The 19,941-nt window shown below is 37.3% G+C and overlaps 1 pseudogene; it reads right to left on the reverse strand.

Moving 5' to 3' along the window:
* Positions 1-3,310: 3,310 nt before the first annotated feature.
* The window catches only part of LOC140514682 (polyribonucleotide 5'-hydroxyl-kinase Clp1-like), a 32,204-nt pseudogene continuing 15,573 nt past the window's right edge, over positions 3,311-19,941 (reverse strand).

Raw genomic sequence — 19,941 nt, forward strand, 5'->3', positions numbered from 1 at the left:
TTGAATATTTACTTTGGAGGTTTTGGAGGCAGAAGCCTTGACTTTTAGATCTTCCTCTGATGGTATGCATTGCTCTCCTTCACCCAAAAGGATAAAAGAAAATACCTGTTAACCCAGAAAGTAGACTTCTACAGTCTTATTTTTTTCCCATTTTTGGGACATTTTCCCTACCAGTTACTTGACTTTTGAGACCTTTGTCAAGAGAAGGATATATTCTGGGCACCTGTACATTCTCAGTTTTTTCAAGGTGGCACAATCAAGGGAGAATAGTAAATTCTTCTCTGGCCTGTGCTCTTGTCTAGGATCTATCACAATCTTTTCCGCCCATGATCTGTGAGTAGAATTTCCTCTTCACAGCCTCCACTGTCTCCACCATGCCAGCCAGTACTCCTCCTCACCTCAAGACCGCCGCTTAGAGCTGAGACCCAAATCAGCATCTCAATTCTCCCAGGGTCTTTAAGCCAAAGGCTCCAAAAATGGATGCTCCCACTGCAGTGGCTGCTGCTAGCAGGTCCAGATCACATTCCCTTCTCACTTAGGTGAAAGAGCTTTCTCACTGACCTTTGAAGTTGTCTTTGGCATTTGTGAGTTGAGCAATCTGGGAATTGAACCTGCTGCTGCTGCTGGTGTCCTGAACCTGCGAGGTCAAGCCTGGGCTGGGTTCCATGGACTGTGCTCATCTCAGAGACCAGTGTCATAGACCTTTCCTGTTGGCCTTCCAGGATGCTTTAGACTGGAAATCTCTTTCACTTTCTTGTTTTTTGCCTTCTGCTGCTCTAGAATTTGTTTACAGTCATTTTTTACAGTTTTTTATGGGCTCTGCGAATGGAACTTCTACAGGTTCATCTTTCTACTCTGCCATCTTGGCTCTGCCCCCAATTTTTAACATATAAGAAAAAAAAAATGAGTTGCACCTTTTCTCTCTCCCTCCATACCCTCTTCCTTTCCCAAGATGGCAAGCAATTTTAAATAGTTTATCCTTCCTCAGTCATTCAAACCATATTTCCATATTGCTCATGTTGTGAAAGAAAACATAGGCAAAAAAATAAAGCAAGAAAACTAAAATTAAAAACAAAATATTCTTTGTTCTGTGTTCAGACGTTCAATACTTTCTCTGTAGGTGGATACCATTTTTTTACATCATAAGTCCTTTAGAATTTTCTTAGAACATTGTATTCATGAGATTAGCTAAGTCATTCACAGATGATCATGGAGGAATATTGCTGTGATGTACACTGTAGTCCTTGTTTTGCTCATTTTCCTTTGCATCAGTTCATATAGGTCTTTCTAGGTTTTTCTGAAAGCATCCTGCATGTAATTTCCTGTAGTACAATACTATTTCATCAAACCATGTGCCATAACTTGTTAAGCCTTCCTCCAACTGATGAGTATCCCCTTAATTTCCAATTATTTATCACCATATAAGGAGCTGCTATAAATATTTTTGCACACATAAGCATTTTTCCATTTTTTACGGTCTCTTTCCAATACAGATCTAGTAGTGGTATTGCCAGATCAAAGGTTATGCACAATTTTATAGCCTTTTGTACATAGTTCCAAATTTCTCTCCAGTGATTGAATCAGTTCATTGCTTGATCAATGATACAACATTATGCAATTTTCCACATTCCCTCCAACATTTGTCATTTTTTTCTGTCATTTTAGCCACTATTACAGGTGTGAGATAGTACTCAAAGGTGTTTTGATTTACATTTTTTCTATCAGTAGTGACTTGGAGCATTTTTTTTTTCATATAGCTGTGGATATCTATGAGCTTTTCTTCTGAAAACTCTTTTGAGCTTCTTTTATGCAATATAACTTATCCCTTTCTACCTCTCCCTTTCCCCTTTTCCCAGGGCATCCCTTTTTCACTCAATAATATTTTTTTCTTTGTAATATCCCATTGTAGTCAACTCCTAACTGTGCCCTCTATGTATGCTCTTTCTAACTGTGCTAATAATGATAAAATTCTTTTTGTATTTACATGTATCATCTTCATAATACGAATATGAACTGTTTATTTATCAAGTTCCTTTCAAATTATATTTCATGTTTACCTTTTAAGCTTCTTTTGGTTCTATTTGAATGTCACATTTCTATTCAACTCTGGTATTCTCACCAGAAATGCTTGAAATTTCTCTATTTCATTAAATATTCTTTTCCTACCCTGAAAAATAATACTCAGTTTTGTTGGGCAGGCGATTCTTGCTGGTAATCCTAGCTCCTTTGCCCTCTAGAATATCGCATTCTAAGCTGTATTATTCTTTAATATGGAAGGTGCTAAATCATGTATTATCCTGACTGTCACTCCACAATCTTCAAATAGGTTGTTTTTTTGGCTGTTTGCAACACTTTCTCCTTCACCAGGAAGCTTAGGAATTTGGCTATGATATTCCTGGCAGTTTTAATTTTGGGACCTCTTTCAGGAGGTGATCAGTGGATTCTTTAATTTCTATTTTACCTTATGGTTCTAAGATATCAGGGAATTTTCTTTGATAATTTTGTGAAATATAATGTCTAGATTTTTTATCATGGCTTTCAGGTAGTTCCATAATTTTTAAAGTATTTCTCATGGATCTATTTTTCATGTCAATTATTTTTCCAATGTGATATATCATATTTTCTTCTTTTTTCATATTTTGATTTTATTTTATTGCTTCTTACTGTTGCATGGAGTCATTAGCTTACACTCACCCAATTTTAATTTTTAAGTAATTAATTTCTTCATTGAGTACCTTTTCTCTATTTGGCCAATTCTCCTTTCTAAGCAGTCCTTCTCTTAAGTGGATTTCTCTTAAGTGTCTCTCTTTGGTGTATTTTTAAGGTATTTTTTCAGTGTGTGTGTGTGGGTGTGTGTGGGTGTGTGTGTAGGGGTGTGCATATATATGTTCTTTTTTTGACCAAGCTATTGTCTATTCTTTTTTTTATAGGACTGTAAAAACATTTATTAAAGCTAGAAAAATCTTTTTTAAAAGTGAACGCTCCTGTAAGATATCCTTCAATTTGTACTCTCATCATGGACAAAGACAAAAGGATAGTGTGTGAAATAGAAGGAAGAACATTATTGGACAGCCTAGTAACATAGTGAGATAGGGTCAGACTTTTCTCAGTGTCTCTGAAAATCCCTGTTGGCATCCCAGATCTACTCTCAGGCCAAGTCACTTGTGAATCAAGAGGAAAATACCATCTCCAAGGGTCAGGTTACCATGAGTTCTCAAAGATGGCCTATTTCCCACTAAACCAGTTTTTAACTCAGAAGTTTCTGGCGACAAGTGCCTCCAAACACTTCAGTCCTACCTCCCATGGATGTATGTGGAGGGTCCCTCTGACACATACAAAAATTCCTACTTGAGATCCATGAAGTGGATGTCCATGATGAGGAGGAAGTTCTTAGGCAATGAGTGAGGTGCTGGAGAGAGCACAGTAAAAACCCGGTGCTCCAGGTCCACACTAGTCACCACAATGAAGTCAGTCACACTGGTCTCAGACAGGTTCTCCTCAGTGCCTTCAGCTGTGCTGACACTCAAGAGGTGATGTAGTATGTCGTGCTCTGGGGTAACAGGTACCAGTTTCAGCTGATTGTCCTCCTGTGACATTCCCAAAGGGAGACATGAGTCTGGGATGGTGGGAGCCCCCATCTTGTAGATTTTCACATCAGAGAACTTGACATTAAAGGTGTGGAGATAGAAACAGCCTCAGAAACCATAGAAATACTTTCAGAAGTGCTCATTCCTATGTTTTCAGAAGAAGTCCTTTGACCATTCAACTAGTCCTCCTGACTGGGGGAGCAGAATATTGCGGACAAAGTGGGGCAAGCCATGGTTCAATTCATTGTACAGTCTTTCCTGGTCCAGCACTACCACCACATCTACCTCAAAAGCAGAAGCAGCATGCACCAAGGCCTGGTAGCCAGAGCCCTTGACCCACCTGTGGTTCATCTTCCAAAGTTGATTGAAGACATCTGCAAGGTATAGTGTAATCTTATTGTAAAGCTTGATGTTGGTACCAGATGTAGTAGAGCCAAAATTATAGACCAGTGGGGCCTGGACAGAGAAACTCTCCCCTACATCAGCAGGTCACTCAATATAAAGGGGTCCTATAGTTCCAGGAACGGACACGTAGCCTTGGCCAACTTCCAGCTCCACTTAGGTGGATCTCTGGACTAGTCACACAGCATAATTGTATAAAAGGAGGCAAATTGTGGATTTTCCCACATCCATAGGACCAACTACCATCACTCGAGGACCTCGCTCTTTCTCATCTTGGTTTGCTTTCTCATTTGTTCCAGGACAGTGTGAGTGTTAAGATAAAGGAACATGGGAGTATTCTTGGAGACATAAACCACCTCAGTGTGCCTGCTCAGCTGGAGAGAATAGCCATGCCACATGAAGACAGAAACTTTAGCACCTGTGTCAAAAGTGAATTTTTTGTTTCCAAGTCAGTTCTGTGCTAAAGATTTCTGACATACTAGCCAGTAGTTCCAGCTGGACTGACTGGGAGACTTCCACCTCACAATGTAGTTCTGTCTCCTGTTCTAACTCGAACTTAGTCAGTGGCTTCTTCTCATCTTTGGATTCTTCTGATATCTTCTCTTCTTAATGGGCACTGTCTCTGAAGCACACAGGTTAAAAATGAGAGGAAAAGAGAAAAACAGGTGTCCTGCCAGAAACCTGCTATTGTCTTATTTTTTAGTGACTTCCTTGTATCACTCCTTTCTTTTCCCATTTGCCCCCTACTTTTCTTACTTGGTTTTTACAATACTGTTTGAGCTCTTTCTGGAGTTCTTTTTTAGAACCTGAGATCAATTCAAAATTTTCTTCAAGGGTTTGCATGTAGTTGTTTTGAAACTGATATCTTCTGAGTTTTGTTTTGCTTTTCCCTATCACCACAGTAACTTTCTATGGAATTTTTCTTTTTTTTGGTTTTGTTGTTGTCTGCTTATTTTCCCAATTCTACTTCTTGTCTCTTAATTTTATGGAAAACTTTGGCTCTGCTCTCAGGGTTCAGGGTTACTTTCTGAAGCTTCTCCTTTTTCATGTTTCTGTGTTCAAACTAGTTCTAAAGGGAGGGGGCCTTAAATTTTAAGTTCTTTCAAGTATTTAAATAGAGATGTGATCACTGCTTTTCTAGCCTATGCTCTGGTATCTGGACAAACACAAGCATTCTTGTCTACCATGAATTGTTACCAAGGACTCCACTTATGCTAGTCCCCATCTTTATCCTAGGACTATCACCTGAAACTGTGCATGGACCGTGCAACTAAGTTCTAAATCCAGCCAAGAGTCTCCTGTGATCTCCTTCCAACCAGTTGTCAGACCCATCTGTGAGCTGAGTTCCAAAAGCCACAACTGCTCATCCAGTCACCCCTACAGCCTACTGTTGGCTTACTGGGCATGGCTTGCACTGGCATCGTCTATGGTGGACTGTGTTCCACTTTCACCCCAGTGAGACAGACCTTTTTTGTCAACCTTAGAAGATATTGTAGACTGAAATTTATTTTTACCCTGATCTTTTGTTACTGCTCCCATTACAGAGTTCACTTTGTGGCATTATTTTAATGTTGTTTGGAGAATTTGAGGGAGTTCAAGTGAATTCCTGCCTTTACTCTGCTGTCTTAGATCTGCTCCCCCCGCTCCTAATTACCGCAGAGGTTTTTCTTACATGTGAATCTGAAGAATTTCTGGTTATCAGGTTGCTAGGAATTGTAAAGGACTATTGGTCTCTTGGAGGTTTTACTGATTCTGATAGCTAGGAATATCTTACATCACTTTATTTTTTGGTACCTCAGCTTACAACCAGTCACAGGGACTTAACTCCTTATTTCTAATCTTGATATCCAATTATTTAGAAATTGCATTTCTATTGGTTCTATAAATAAGATTATTTTCCCCCAGTTAGTTACCAGAAAAAAACTGATTTTAAATAATATCCTATTCGTATTGAAAGCATATACATATATACATGAAGCATATGTGTATACATATTTTCATACCTGTAGTTATATAAAATGATGCTTATTATGCATACATTATTACTAATATGAATAATTTGTAGTATGAATTTGCTTTGTTTGTATATCTAATCTTTAGTCCCTGGAATTCTGAAGAACAATGTATTCTACCAGAAGCAAATAAAAAAAAATCAATATAAATTAACATGCAAAAACCCACTCCAACATTTATTACATCATTTAAAGGAAGTATTTTCATTACTATCTCCCAAACTCTATTCATAGAAAACTTTTATTCACATAGTACTCAACAGGGGTTTTATGGATATAATATTGATGGTAATGATATTTTCATCTCAAATTACTAAAAGCAAAATTATATATCTGCTATTGTATTCCTGTGGGCAGCTAGGTGAGAAAGTATATAAAACACCTGACCTGGATTCAGGAAGACTCATGTTTCTGAGTTAATCTCAGACATTTAATAGATGTGTGACCCTGGGCAAGTCGCTTAACCCTGTGTCTCTCAGTTTCCTCATATGTAAAATGAGGTGGAGAAGAAAATGGAAAACATCTTCAGTGTCTTTTTCAAGAAAACTCTAAATTGAAACACAAAAAAGATGGACACAACTGAAAATGAAAACAACAATTACAATTTCATGTAGATTTTTTTTTTTTTACTCTGCAAACAGGCTTAATTTCCTTTTTTAGGTTCCTCTCTTTTCTTGACTCCTTTTTATCTTAGGGATATTCCATATGCCCAGAAGGATTTATAGGTTTTATTAACATATCATGGATCTTACAGTCCAATGATCTCATTTTACATATGAAGAAGCAAAGGCCTACAGAGAAAAAAAAAGGGTTTTCACAGTCAGTTGATGTCTTGATCAACAAACATTTATTAACCATCTACTTTGTTCCAGACACTATTCCAGACACTTTAGGCACAACGCTTTTCTCAAAGAACTTGCTTTGCATGTATTTAGGAAGGAAGAAATATATATATATGTATATGTATACGTATATGTATATGTAGAAGTATATGTGTATATATGTATATACACATATGTCTTTCTATCTGTCTACCTATCTACATTCCTACATTTCCTACATACATCTCTCTGTCTCTCTCTCTATAACATACATATATATGTATGTATGTATGTATACACACATACACACATACATTTGTCTGTAACTTTCTATATAAAAGACAGAGACATAGGGAGGCACAACAGTGAAACAGAGACAGAGAGACAGAAAGAGAAATGGAGAAAGAGAAAGATGTGTATGTTAAAAGAAATGAGATCCCCTTTGAAGAAAGGATGAATAAATTATATTTCAGGTATGCTCAAGGTGAGACATTTGAAGCCTTAACACATTCTGTGACCAAATTCATTTGGAAAGTTCTGAACTGGAACTCATTTTGTAGAGAGGAATCGTCATTTGGTCGTGATTATTGTGGTGAAAGAAAAGTAATTAGTTTTCTTGAATTATGCTCTTAGTTGACTCATTTTCCCAATAAAGCTATTATCTTCCTGTTTTATGCAACTTTTTTGGTATGAAAGAAATTTTGGAGGGGAAACGTAGCTTCTATGGATTATCATAAAGAGCTTTATTGGTCAGTTCTATCTGGAATCAAGATGGAAGGGTACAAGCAACAAACTATCTGAAATTTCTCAATATTATCCTCTTAAAATAACTCTTCAAATCAAATTTTTGAGTGACAGAACAAACAAAAGATCAGAATGAGACATTTTTCACAGGGCTAAGAGTTGGCCCAGCAGCACCAGAAGAGGGACTTGAAGTATAGTGACAGCAACACCAGTTTCAGGAGCTTTTAACCCAGAGAAATTAAGGGGGGGATCAGAAAACTATTAAGAAAAACGTTATTGGCAATTATTTGCTAGTGCTGATTGACAACTTTGTTGTCTAAATTCAGGCCTGATTCTCAGTACCAAGGCAAAGAGGAGTACTAGTGCTTGTGGCTATAGAAGAGTAGGAACCCTTCCTGGGTAAAGACCAGACTGTAGACCAGGAGAGCAGTGACTACACTTCTCCCAAGATCACACCATCCTGGAAACACTAAAAACTTGCAGACCTCCAGAACTGGTTCAAAAACAGCCAGAAACTTGGGCCAGTGAAAAGAAAAATGAAAAGAAAATAAGTTGTTTGGTAAAGGATGAACCAAAAAAAATACTGAAGGAATAGTACCTTAATAAGTCAGAATTGTTGTAATAAGAAACACAAAAATTCGCTGAAGAAAAGAAATCTTTAAAAAGTGAAATTGATCAAGTGGAAAAAGCAATAAAAAGCTGACTGATGAAAATAATTCCTTAAAAATTAGAATTGGGCAAGTAGAAGTGAATGACTTCATGAGACATCAAGAAAAAATAAATCTAAGTAAAAAAATGACCAAAAATAGAGAAAATTGTGAAATATAACATCCAGAAAACAACTGACCTGGAAAATAGATTGAAGAGAGATAATTTAAAAAGTATTGGACTATCTGAAACATGTGATAAAAAAAGAGCCTAGACATCATATTTTAAGAAAACACAACAGAAAATACACCAATATCTTAGATGCAGAGGATAAAATATAAATGAAAAGAATTCACCAATCACTCCCAGAAAGAGATCCCCAAATGAAAATTCCCAGGAATATTATAGCCAAGTTCCAGAGCTTCCAGTTCAAAGGCAAAATACTTCAGTCTTACAGAGAGAAACCATTCAAATATTGTGCCACATTCAGTATCACACAAGATTTAGCAGCTTCCAAGTTAAATGAGCAGTGGGCTTAGAATATGAAATTCTGTAAGGCAAATGTGCTAAGAATACAACTAAGAGTAATCTACCCAGCAAAACTAAGTATAATCCATCAGGAAAAAAATAGATATTTAATAATGAAATAGAAGGCTTTCAAGTATTCCTGATGAAAACACCAAACCTGAATAGAAAATCTGACATTCAAATAGAAAACTCAAGAGAAACATTAAAAGATAAACATGAAAGAGTAATCGTAAGGGACCCAATAAAGTTAAACTCTTTACATTCCTATATGGGAAGATGATACATGTAACTCTTAAGAATTTTAGTATTAATAGGCAAATTGGAAGGAGTCTACATAAACAGAGTCCATCTGTGAGGCTATTAAGTTGGGATTGTCTCCCTCCCTGACCAAAGGTGAAGGGGTGTGAGAGATACACTGGGACAATGGGGAAGGAAGAAGTAGAATGGGGAAACTTTTCTCTTAAAAAGCATTACACAGAGGAGGCTTTTATAGTGGAAGGAAAAATAGTGAGTAGTGTCAGTAAATACTTGAACCTTATTGCAATCATAATTGGTTCAAAGAGGGAAGAACATGAGCACACACAGACACAGGTATGGAAATTTATTTTACTCAGTAAGGAAATAGAACTGGAAGGGGATAAGAGATATAGGGATGGGGTGCAGGGTGGATGGGGAATGAAAAAAAGAGGGTAGATTAAGGCAAGCAGTACTCAGAAGCAAAACAGACTTTTTTAGGAGGAACAAGATAAAGACAGAGAGAGAGAGAGAGAGAGAGAGAGAGAGAGAGAGAGAGAGAGAGAGAGAGAGAGAGAGAGAAGGATGAACAAGTTGAGGAGTATAATTGTTATGGAGTACTACTGTGCTATCAGAAAGAAAAGAAACATGGCAAGACACGAATTGATGCAAAATGAATTGAGAAGAACTGGAAGGTCATTGTTCACAGTAGAAGCAATGTTGTAATGACTATAAACAATGAAAGACTTGGCTACTTTGATCAATAGAATAATCCAAGACAATTCCAAAACATGAAAAAAATGTTATACATTTCCAGAGAGAGAGAAAACTGATGAACTCTGAGTTCAAATTGAAACATAATTTTGTCTCTTTAGTTTTTATTTCGTTTTTTTGTGATATGGGTAACAACTTTTTTTCATGATTTCACATGTATAATTAACATTTTGCTCACCTTCTCAATGCGTAAAAAAATTGTGGGAGAGGGGTAGGGAATTTAAAACTCAAAATGTAAAAAAGAAAAAGATCTAAATAATTAATACTTTAATTTCTGAAAAATCAACACTATCTTTCCTCTGTTTAAATCTCATTTTCCTTGCATTCGTTTGTCTCAGCTAAAATCTCACCTTATCAAAGTAGCCTTTTTAATCCTCTTTAATCTTAGTACCTTTGCTCTGAGACTGTCTCAGTTTTCCTATATATATCTTTTTGTAGATAGTTAATTGCATATTCTCTTCTGAGAGCAGGAATTTTTTGTTTGTTTGTTTGTATGTTCAGTGATTAACACAGTTACTGATACATAGCAGGTAATTAAAAAAATTCTTCATGACTTGACTTGACTTAGGGGCTATCCTGCCCTCTGCCTCCACTCCTTTTCCATTTCCTTTCCCCCACATTAATCATTCTCTAAATGAGTAGAATTGAATTAAAAAAAATAAAAAGACTATTCTATTTCTCTTCTTTATATCATGGTAGTTCCCATCCCCCATCCTCCTGACTCATATCTCTCTCTCTCTCTCTCTCTCTCTCTCTCTCTCTCTCTCTCTCTCTCTCTCTCTCTCTCTCTCTCTCTCTCTCTCTCTCTCTGTCTCTCTGTCTCTGTCTCTGTCTCTCTCTGTCTCTCTCTCTCTCTCTCTCTCTCTCTCTCTCTCTCTCTCTCTTTCGCTTGCACGTGCGCACCATTCAAAGTATACTTACTCAGCTTTGCAGGATGGAAAAGTTAACATATTTGACTTAGGAGATTGCATTCAAGAAGTTGTTTCTGAAAACTCAGGAGGGCAGTATTTCAATGGATTAGAAATAGCTTTGTCCCTGGAGTCAGAAGATGAGAGCTTGAATTCCTGCTCTATTACTTTTAGTGGCCTTGAGTCTCAGTTTCTTCATCTGTAAAATGAAGCAGTTTGACTAGATGATCTCTCATTTCCCTTTTAGCTCTAAATCCTATGCTCAAGGCTCTCTGGAGTTTACCTCTAGCCTTATGTTTCAAGACTGATAATTCTTTCTATTTATTGTTTAGTTGCTCTGGGAATTCACCAGGAAAAAAAAATCTATGTTATTGACAGAAGTCATTTGATTGATTTCAGCTAATTGAGAACAGAGCTGTGAAACAAGTATTCTCCAAGAGGACCCTGATTGCTTATTAATTAATGAAGAGCAATTTTACTGACAAGGTCCTAAGTACTTGATGGAATCTCCAGGTGTATTAGGTCCACTCAGTGAAGTCAGGCCCTATGGGGTAGGGGGGTGACTTAAACCCCTCTCTGGATAGCAGGCTATGGATTGTAAATGAAGACTGCTAAGTGGTACCTAGTGGTGTTAAAGGGTTTTGAGATAGGGTAGCCCTGGGACAACTTGACTGATTTTGTAAAAATGAACAAAAGCATGCCTCTGAATTATAAATGAAATGATTTGCAAGTCAATGCAGCAGAGACTCTAAATTGCTTTTGGCCCTTTAGCTTAATACACAGGCTCACTTGCATGATAATTAAGCCTGGGAGTTTAGTTCTTAGAGAGCAAAGTTATCATTCTTCCTGGACAGGAAGAAAGCCTGTAATCCTTATATCCACAGAAGTCTCAAAAAGGGTAAACTGAAAGAAACCCTTGTGTTTCAAAAAGTCTTAGTATTGTGTGTGTGTGTGTGTGTGGTTGTGTGTGTGGTTGTGTGTGTGGTTGTGTGTGTGTATCTGTACCTCTCTAGAACTCTACAATCTCCTCACACAAATAAATGTATTAGTGTATAGATTAAGTACTCTGAAAACAATCAATTTAAAAGTAATTTTTCCAAGTTTTATAATTTACTTGATTATAATGTCAACTCCATAGAATTTCAAAACCAGAAGGTACTTTAGACCCCAATAACCCAAGGCTGATTTTATAAATGAAGAATGAAGATGAATGAAGAAAGTAAGGCTCAGAGAGGTTTTACAACTTGCCCAAGACTAAACATGTAGCCAATGACTGAATTAGAACCCAAGTCTCCTGACAGACTTTTCAATGTTGTTCCATTACAATACTAATTAAATCTTTTGCTCATTTGAGCATCAGTTGAACTCTAGTCATCTTCAATTAAGTATAGATAAGATAAAAATTCTTCTCAAATTCAATATAATTTTGATATCTGTACCAATGAAGAGAAAAATTGATATGAACCAATGAAAACTGAAAGTCTTTTGAAGATTCATTAAACATGTAATGTATACATTGCACTGTGCTAGGAAATACAAAGTTTAGAGAATAAAAGACCATACTTATAAAGCATCCCTAAACCCCCGACCTGGCAGTGATCCTCTTTGGAGCACCATTCTTGGCTGGACCAGTGATTCCTTTAGCATATCAAGCATGCTATTAGGAAACTTTCTCATCTATAGGTAGCTAATATTAAAAATCTCACTTTGGACAGTTATGTATTTATGCATAATTATGTAGCTGTAGTTTCTCTCCTGAGTTAATGGGCTTTTCAAACAATATGTCCCAAAGACATCTCAAATTCAATGTGTCCATAATGGAGCTCACTATATTCCCTCTTCAATCTCAACTCTTTTCTGAACTTTGCTATTTCTTTTGAGGACCTCACTCACTATTCTTTCAGTCACCCAGGTTCATAATCTTAGAGTCATTTTTGCCTCCTTATTTAGCCTCATCCCATAGTTCCACGTCCCAGCCTTTGCACAAACAATCCTCCTTGAATGGAATGTTGCCTCACTTCTAGCTTCTTACAATTCCTAGTTTATTTCAAACCTCATCTCAAATATTACTGCCTCAATGGCAATTTTCTGATCCCTTCCCCCTCACTCCTCAGCTAGTAGTGCCTTTATTCTGTAAAAAAAAAAAAAAAATAGCATGTTTGTTATCATACACTTATAATATACGCACATGTATGCATATATATGCATATACATGTATGCATAAAAATATACATCTTCATATATGTATATATGTGTGTATGTGTGTATGCAAGTATGTGGTTGTGAATGTATGTATGAATGCTGGTTGTCCCAATAGAACAAAAGAATCTTAGGGGAAAAGACTATTTCATTTTTGGTTTTGTATCCTTACTACTTAGCACAACACCTGGCACACAGCAGGCACTTAATAAATGCCCAGCATTTGATTGATCACCAAAAACAATAATTTAATTGCCCATGGTTTCATAGTTCTGATATCAGTTCTGATATATGATATCAGAAGTAAACCTTGACACAAATCTCCTTTCATCTGTCCACTATGTCAAGGAACCCATGAAAGAGATAGTATGATTTGAAATTAAAGAAGTAGAGAAAAGCAAAATGACTTTCCCCAGAGACATGGTTAGACTTGAACTCTTCAACCTTTTCTCTAAGGAAAGCACTTTTTTGCCCCCTACAATTGCTGGCTGCCTCTATAATACTAGATCTTATCTCACTCCAGTGTTTATGGTTTGGTTTTGGTTATTGTCCTTTGTTCTCGAAGAGGACCAAAATGACATCACCATGATAAAGTGAAGTTTCAATATGTATGACTGTGGCTGATCAGACTAATATGAACTCGAAATGCTGTACCACAGATTGGGCACAGAAAGTCCATGTAGGGTGGTTAATCCAAATTTACACATCTTACATTTCTTTGTGCTGTTTCAATCTTCTTTCCTTATATAAGGAGGACTCTAGCAGTCCTGTGCCAGTGTGTCCCATGTTGCACAATCACATCCAAAGTACTTGAGACACACCTTGAAAGTGTCCTTGTATCACTTCTTCTGACCACCATGTGATCACCTTCCCCATACCAGTTCTCCATAATATAGTCTTTTTGACAAGCACACATTTTGCATTAGAACAATATGACCAGCCCATCAGAGTTGCACTCTCTGAAATATAGTTTGAATGCTTGGCAGTTTAGTTTGAGCAAGCACCTCAGTGTCTGGTACCTTACCCTACCAGATGATTTCCAGAATTTTCCTAAGACAGTTCAAATGGAAGTGATTCAGTTTCCTGGCATGGAAGACTGGTAGACTGGCACTACTAGTGCCATGTATCGCAAGCATATAACAATGAAGTCAGCACAATGGCTCTGTAGACCTTCAGTTTGGTGGTCAGTCTAATACCTCTTCTCTCTTTTTTTTGGAGCCTCCCAGACACTGAGTTAGCTCTAGCAATGTGTGTGTCAACCTCATTGTCCATGTATACATCTCTGGGAAGCACACTACCAAGGTAAGTGAACTTATCCACAGTATTCAAAACTTCTCCATTTGTTGTAATCAGTGGTTCCACATGTGGATGGTGAATGATGGAGCACCTGTATTTTCTTGGTGTTAATTATTAGGCCAAAATTAGCACAGGGAGCAGAGAATTGATACATGCTTTGTTGCATTTCAGCTTCAGAGGCTGCCTTGAGTCTGCAATCACCTGTAAAAAAAAAAAAAATCATGCATCAACACTCTCTCCACTTTGGTGGAAGAACTTAACATTGCTACAGTAGGTGACTTTCATGCTGTATTCATCCTCTTTGAAAGCATTTGATAACATGGCTGAAAACATCATGTTGAAAAGCTTGGGAGGAAGCACACAGTTCTGTTTCACTCCTTTGGTGACTGGCAGAATATGAGAGCATTGTCCACTATCCAGAATCCGGGAAAACATGCTATCATGAAATTGATGTACAATCCTGACGAACTTCTCTGGACAACCAAATTTTGACATAATTTTCCATAAGCCCTCATGACTAACAGTGTCAAAGGCCTTGGTCAGATCTACAAACATTGTGTACAGATCTTTGTTGTGCTCCTGGAAATTCTCCTGGATTTGTTGGGCAGCAAATATCATTTCAACTGTTCCTTTGCCCTTTATGAATCCAAACTAGCTCTCTTGTATATCACCATCTTCCAGGTGAAGAACCAGTCCATTAAGGAGGACTCTAGCAAGAATCTTGCTAGGATCCTCCAGTGATTATATTACTAATGTGGATTGAGACTATGACTTATCAGTCATTGGAGTGGAAACTCCTAGCTGGTGAGTTTTCTATCAGACATTGTTAGAGGCAAGAGTAACACTATTACTCTCAGTTCAGGATTAATGTGGAGGTTAAGCAAAGTGGTTAGAAGTCATTTAAAAGTTAACATAAGAAGGTTTACTTTGCCCTAACATAGTAAGGAGATGCAGCAAGGTTGCAGTGATATTCAGCTTCTCTGGATCCATCTCTACTTGTCTCCATGTGGAAACATGTCTAGTCTAGTCAGCAGAATAGGGGGTGATAATGTTGCAGGAAGCACCCTAACATACACGAGGGGGCCTGCTATTACAGGTTTTTAGAACTGCATTCATAAAAGGAAAGGGAATTTTTTGAGAGGTTAGCAATCACTTTAATCAAGCACATGTATCATGCCTTTAACCAAGCACATATATCATTTGGTTAGTTCAGGGGAGTCAACACCTTGAATTTCAAAGAAAATACAGAGAAATGAAAGATCAACAGACATGGCTTCCTCTGCCTGAATTCAGCAGACAGTTTGATCCCAACTGCCTGAAAATAGTTGCCACAGAGGGAAGTATGGCATCTGGGTTCTCCAAGCTGGTCGATTCCTTTGCAACTTCCCAGAGTCTTCATCTGACCAAACAAATACTTCCAGTCAGAAAGCCCCAAAGCCATCAACAGACATGGCTTTCTCTACCTGACCATAATTCAACAGACAGGTACAGCTGTCTGCCCAGTTACTAGGGAGGGGAGCATGACAACTGAGCTGTCAAAGCTGGGGGGGCTCCTTAGCAGCTTCCCAGAATCCCTGTCTGACACTCAAACGCTATTACAAAAACTAAGACCCAAAGTAAAACCTCATTTATACCTTTTTGAGCATTTATAGAGCATTATACCTTTATACCTTAGAGCATTTATACCTTTTTGAGAGCTGGAGGGGTTCACAACCCTTTGACTCAGTGCCTCAACAGAAAGAACAAAAGGTGCTTGGGACCCTCCTACAAAACAGCTCCCTTAATCAAGCTTCCCACAATGGGCAGGCCATCAATGGGTGGGAAAAATCTTTAATTACATTAGCAATATAAATACATATACTATTTCTAGTCAAAGAAACTCTAGTTTCTGTACTTTACTCTTTGTAAAGACTCTTGATTGATAAAGGCAAGATTCAATCAGAGGCACTTGATTATACTTAAACAAAAACATCAAAAGATTGGATTTTGATTGCCATCACCCTCCACCCATTCTTTTCCAGGATCCTTGGCCTTACAATCTAAATGGCCATGGAACCTGGAGCAGAGGCATTATACTTCTTGATTATACTAAAATAAAAAGAATAGAAGATTAGATTTTGATTGCCATCACAGGTAATTCTACTGGTCAAAGGAATCCAACTCCATATATCTATATATCTATATGTGTGTGTGTGTGTGTGTGTGTGTGTGTGTACACATGTACATATATATATATATATATATATGTATATGTATATGTATACACACCCCCCCACACACATATATGTTCTTAGGTTACCTGGAGGGAAGAAAGAGTCTGTTAGGTCCTAGAGACACCTTTGTCACCTATTAAGAAAAAGTAATTTCTCTTGAGGGAAAATGAGAAACCCTGATTTTATCACATATCACCTACTCTTCAGAGGTGCAGCCATCTCCTTTTGGCAAAATGGGATGTCTGCAAAAGAGAAAAGTAAGAAATAAAGAAAAAACATGTACAAAGATGAAGATTCTATCTTCTGGCAGACATAAGGAAGAAAATGATCAATTATAATACATCAACCATTGAATCATTTAGAATAAAAAGAGACCTTAAGATCATCTAATTCAAACTATTTGCTCTATAGTTTGGGAAACTGAGGCACATAGTGGTTAAAATGAGTTGACTGTGGTGACACAAGCAGGAAGTGGTAAAGCTAAGATTTGCACTCAGATACTCAGTCTCCACATCATAATCAGTAGCTGCTGCCCACTTCAGAGAATATTTAAAAGTCAAGGATTGTTTTATCTCTGAATATCATCAGGAAGTCTATGTCTTTGAGCATACTTGATAGATATAAAGGATGAAAATGCATATTAATTGAATGAATACACAAACACTTAAGAAAATAAAAGACAAGATACAGAGGAAAGAGAAGAAAAGATAAAAAAGAGGCAAAGGAGAGAGACAGAGACAGAGAAACAGAGAGTGGCAGAGAGATGGAGATAGAGCGGAGAAATAATATATTCCATCTATATGAGATCACAGGATCATAGATTTTGAACTGAAATCAGGGATCTATTGGAGTTACTTCTTCCAAGCTCAAAAGTCAATTGTAAAGTTTTCAGTGAGAACATTTGCACCTTGAAAACAGGCAAATACTACAAATTCAAACTTGATTTCTTGTTTTGTTGTTTATCAAAACTTAAGAAAGTAATGGGAAAACATTGACAATACAGAGTCAAATATATGTATTACTATCAATTATTGAATGTATTAATATATATTTGTATGAATTTAAAAGATGTATATATGTACACATATGTAGTATACACATCTGTATGTGCATATATACACATACAGATGTGAGTGTATATATATATATATATATATATATATATATATATGTAAAATAATTCAGTTATTGAACATTTGCCAACACATACCTGATTAGAACCAGGGGTGGGGAACCTGTGTCCTTGAGGCAACATATGACCCTCTAGATCCTCAAGTGTAACTTTCTGAATCCAAACTTCATAGAACAAATCGCTTATTAAAAAGATTTGCTTTATAAAACTTGGACTCAGTCAAAAGGCTGTGTGCAAGAATCTACAAGGCCACATGTAGCCTCTAGCCTGTAGTTTCCCCACCCCTGCAAGACCTTAGAGGTAATTTAGTCTTCTTGCCTAAGATTCCTAACCTATAGGTTAGGAAACTGATGTTCAGAGATTTTAGGTGAATTGTTCAAAATCTTATTACTGATTAGTAACATAGCCTTGATTATGCCAGAACCTCTCTTTCCAAATACAGCTCTTTGGCCATTGCTTCCCATTAACATCCCGATATAGCATGTGATATTAGGAAACATTATGTTTTGTTACTTAATTCTCACAATAACCCAGTGAAGTAGATAGAGGAAAAGGTAAAGACAAATATGTCTATAGATTTAGCATACAGTGGTAGAATCCTATGGGTAATGAACTAAGGAGTCACTTGGTGGCAACAGAGCTAGCCAACACTTCTAAAGACTTTCATGTCAGGTCTCTTTCCAGTCCAATGACCAGGTTTCACATTAATAATGGAGGATGATCTAGCAGAGTGGGCCTCACCCAGTTTCCTTCCCCTCAGCTTTGGGAAAGTAATGTACTGTTGGTTATAAACAGTTGAAAACAAATATTAGAAGGTCACTGTGCCTCTAAACTTTGATATATTGAGAAATGTGAATTTTAGCAGGGATTCTGAAGTACTGTCACGCAGGAAGCAGTGGAGTAAGTGGATTCATCTATCACTGGTGAAAACATGGGCCATGGTATCACTGTTTGAAGGTTGAGCATGGAAATTCTCAACCCTGATTAAACATCCATAATTCCTAAAGGCTGTGACATGGCTGGCAGGCCTAGAAAGCTGAGCTCTTGAAATATAAATGGTTAGAATTTATAATGCAATGCCAATCCATCCCCCAAAATTTGATTCCTCCTAAATGTGTACTGTTGAGTAATTATTTTACCATTTGTAAATGCTAATTTACAAATGTATATTGATTATCAGAGAAAATCTATATTTTTCTTCTGCAACTGAAATGTTATTGGTGATTTCCATATAGTGGTAATGTATAATGTTTCTATTGCCTCTTATTTAAGTGATCTCTTGGGAGATGTACTTCTGGCATTTTCATGACTGGGAAGGGTAGGTAAGTAAAAAACTTGTTATAATTACAGATGCCGAACGCTGCATTTATCCTTGAAATTGTGTATAGCCAAATCTCAGATTAAAAATCAGATGGTGAGTGAATATATTTTCTTTCTTGAAGAAACCTTCCCTATGACACAGCGCATTTATTCCAGACAATCTCACCAACTACAAAAGAGTCTATAGGTGTCTTAGTGCAGGGAAAAATCACAAAATGACCACTGTAGTCCTGGGGGAGAACAGGTAATGTAAATAGGGTATTTTATAGTGAAAACTCCTAGAAGAAAACCCTGTGCTAATTGAATGTGATGTAATGGCAGGGGCATTTGACCCTGCTACATCTGTTCTGCTGCTTCCCTTGTTCCTTCTGATCTGGACCAGAGAACTTCCAGACACCTTACTAAGACACTGATCCCTTTCACTCTTGGAAGATAATTAATTCAGCTCTGCAACTGGCCCTAGGGCAGACCTGCCCTAGCTGATGAATGGAGGTTAAGTAAATCAATGATGCCTAAGTCCTTTACAAGTAGCCAAGTTCCAAATTTTGGTCCTTGCCTCTAACCATCAAGCACCTTAAGACAAATACTAAGGTATAGACAATTGACACTCTTTAACAATTGATCTGTGGCTACTTGTTGCCTATCTCTACCTTTCAACCTCTTGCTTAGAAAGATCAAATAAATATCACTATTGCTGCTGGGAAATATGTGACAATCTACTATATTATGGATATATTGAGTAACCCTGTGATTCAGAGCTGTGAGGCTTCTCGGTACTGTCTCCCTTTCCTGACTATCATTGCTTTCTCTGGCATACCCATCTATGTCAGCCATATCTTAACCATCATGCCATATCTCATCCTACCCTCCTCCTCCATTGTACCTCTTCTATTGGTATCACCACCACAACAACAGCAATGCTGAAAATATATTGTCCTTCATGTCAGAATTTTTCTCATGGTCTGTCCATCTTCTTGCATTCATGAAAAAATTGGGTTCCCCTCAGAAAACTCTCCCTTAAGTCTTATCTTCTCCCCTGACAGACATCTTCCCGGATATATTGGGTAAGAAGCTAAGGTATGCATGCTCATTGTACCTCACTGTCAATCTGAGAGGTTGCTAC

This window comes from Notamacropus eugenii, chromosome 7, assembly GCF_028372415.1.
Source record: "Notamacropus eugenii isolate mMacEug1 chromosome 7, mMacEug1.pri_v2, whole genome shotgun sequence".
In the NCBI taxonomy this organism is placed as follows: Eukaryota; Metazoa; Chordata; class Mammalia; order Diprotodontia; family Macropodidae; genus Notamacropus; species Notamacropus eugenii.